We start from the raw sequence: 271 nt of genomic DNA, 5'->3' as shown, positions 1-271 counted from the left end.
ATTGTCTGTCATTTTGTGTAAATCGGCCTTGAAGCTTGAAGTGCCAGTACAGCAGCATAAAACAGAGAGATAGCTTGTTGTTACAAGCTAATGCACAGGCTACCCAAAACCAGGTGTGTGACCCATATACTTATACTTGGAACAGTTACTAATGTAGTGATAGAAACAATCAGAGGATGGAGAATTGCCGCACATGCAGTGAGATGGATTCTGTAGAACCAACGCTCAATCCTTGAATGCAGATGTTGCTTTGGATAATGCAAGGATTGAA

Source organism: Zootoca vivipara, chromosome 13 (assembly GCF_965207765.1).
Source record: "Zootoca vivipara chromosome 13, rZooViv2.hap1.1, whole genome shotgun sequence".
Classification (NCBI taxonomy): domain Eukaryota; kingdom Metazoa; phylum Chordata; class Lepidosauria; order Squamata; family Lacertidae; genus Zootoca; species Zootoca vivipara.
The sequence above is the reverse complement of the archived record's forward strand: the minus strand, read 5'-3'. Positions refer to the sequence as shown.